The sequence below is a fragment of the Palaemon carinicauda genome, chromosome 16, assembly GCF_036898095.1.
Source record: "Palaemon carinicauda isolate YSFRI2023 chromosome 16, ASM3689809v2, whole genome shotgun sequence".
NCBI classification, from domain to species: domain Eukaryota; kingdom Metazoa; phylum Arthropoda; class Malacostraca; order Decapoda; family Palaemonidae; genus Palaemon; species Palaemon carinicauda.
In genome coordinates, this window is record NC_090740.1 from 108980885 (window position 1) to 108983384 (window position 2500).

Consider the following 2500-nt stretch of genomic DNA (forward strand, 5'->3'; position numbering starts at 1 on the left):
ATATATATATATATATATGTGTGTGTGTGTGTGTGTGTGTGTGTGTGTGTGTGTGTGTGCGCGTGTGTGTATGTGTGTATATATGCCTTTGTATATATACATACATCCATTTATATATATATATATATATATATATATATATATATATATATATATATATATATATATATATATATATGTGTGTGTGTGTGTGTATTTATATATATATATATATACATACATATATATATATATATATATATATATATATATATATATATATATATATATATATATATATATATATGTATATATATATATATGCTTGTGGTTTGTTTGTGTGTGTATGGTAAAAAGAGGTTAGATGAAATATAGATCATAGTCATTGATACTCTTTGATGTTACCTAAACAAGATTAATGTTAGGCCATTGGGCAAAAAAACACATGACTCATCATGCTTGAGCATGTTTTACTCTTTGACCGTTTCATTAAACTACCAGCTTTATCTTTTTATTGAACATTCGTGAAACATTTAAACTTTTCTTATTAGCGAAGAGGTTAGATTTTAAGAGGTTTGTTTATAAAGGGTTATCTGAAGAACCTTTAGGCTTCATTTCTGAAAAATTACTGTTGATGTATCAATGAAGCCTCAAGAGGATATACTGCTAGTTTAAAACAAAATGAAAGAGTTATTTAAATGAATGGAATGTTTGAACTGCGTTATGAAATTTTATTCCAGGAGAGAGAGAGAGAGAGAGAGAGAGAGAGAGAGAGAGAGAGAGGAGAGAGAGAGAGAGAGAGAGAGGTAATAATTGTAGTAATTCATGTTATTACTATCATTATTGTTGTTAAATCTATTTTAGCTTTTTTGTAGTAAGGATGATGAAAACAACATTTGAAATATTTAGTGTAATCAACATTATTGTTGATTTTGCTGTTATATACTAAATTTAATAATAATAATAATAATAATAATAATAATAATAATAATAATAATAATATTTCAAATTGTTATCATCGGTATAATTATTATTGTTACTGTTATATTAGCATTGTTGTTATAATTTTTTGAGGGAGAGAGTAATCATTAGATAATACGATAATGTTTATTCATAGTTTCTATTCCGAAGACCTCCAAAAGGTGTTGAACGACTAGTTATTCAGTCTCATTTAAGGGGTTATCTATTTAACCCTTATAAAAAAACTGCATTCTGAAGTATAATTTCCCTGACATCGTAACCAAAGTAATTTAATTGCAAGCCAGTTGTTACTTGTCAGTTTAAAATAAGATAAAAGATTGGAGTTCATAAAGTTCGAAAAATATATACCTAATCCGAGCATAATAAGAAACGCAAAAAAAGGGTAGAAAAGGCGGACAACTATTGAAGTTCTCTCTCTCTCTCTCTCTCTCTCTCTCTCTCTCTCTCTCTCTCTCTCTCTCTCCCCCCTTTTTTTACTCTAGCATATGTCTCTATCAACGGTCACCTCATCTTCATTTCACCTTTTTAAATCAGGACGTTCACATTAGTCATACTCTCATGTAATTTCAAAGATGAGATCTAACAATGTTCTCTCTCTCTCTCTCTCTCTCTCTCTCTCTCTCTCTCTCTCTCTCTCTCTCTCTCTCTCTCTCTCTCTCTCTCTCTCTCTCTCTCATTTTCTGAGTAATAATCCAGAACTGTAAAGTCAATATGTCTGCATAGTTGAAAACTTGTTTCTGGGATTAGCGTTAACGAAGGGAAGCGAGAAGGGATGGAACTACTTGTCTCTTCATTTGAACGATCACTATTAATTTTTCTAATTACTGCACCCTCGTTCACCTGGCTTCTAATTGTGTGATTTTGAAATTAGGCTAATGTCGGCGTAACAAGAAAAATATCTGTTTAAATTTTATTTAAGCTCAAGTTTTTCGTGATTATTTTTTTTTTTTATTTTTTTTTTTTTTATTGAATTCTACTTTTTCATTGATAAGTGGTCAAGGTCATGTGTTTGTCCAAAAGCTTAAAATGTAAGATTGTTATATCTTCCTTCGACTCTCCATTCCACAAATATGACGGTAATATGTTAGGGGATTAGTAGAGAAAATCGAGTTATTAAGACTATACACAACATCTAAAACTTCCAATAACAGCCTCTCAATTCTGATTGCCTCTTAAAACAGGTGATGATTAGCAAGGCTGACCTTCATCGGATAAAAATCTTCCCAGGTAGTAAGTTGGCTAGGGAACCAAACACCTGTCGAGATACTACCGCTAGAGAGTTACTTGTTCCTTTGACTGGCTTGATAGTAATACAATGGACCAATCTCTCTATTTGCTACTCATTTTTCATGTTTACACATAGAACCGGATAGTGTGACCTATTTTTCCCACATTCTCCTATGCCCTCATACACCTGACAGAAGTAAGATAACCAACCATTCTTCTTCGCTCGAGGAGTAAACTACTGCACTTGCAATTGTTCTGTGGCTCTTTAGCAATGGTAAGAAGCTCTTCTGTGAGAAAGATGCTCCAAATTCAA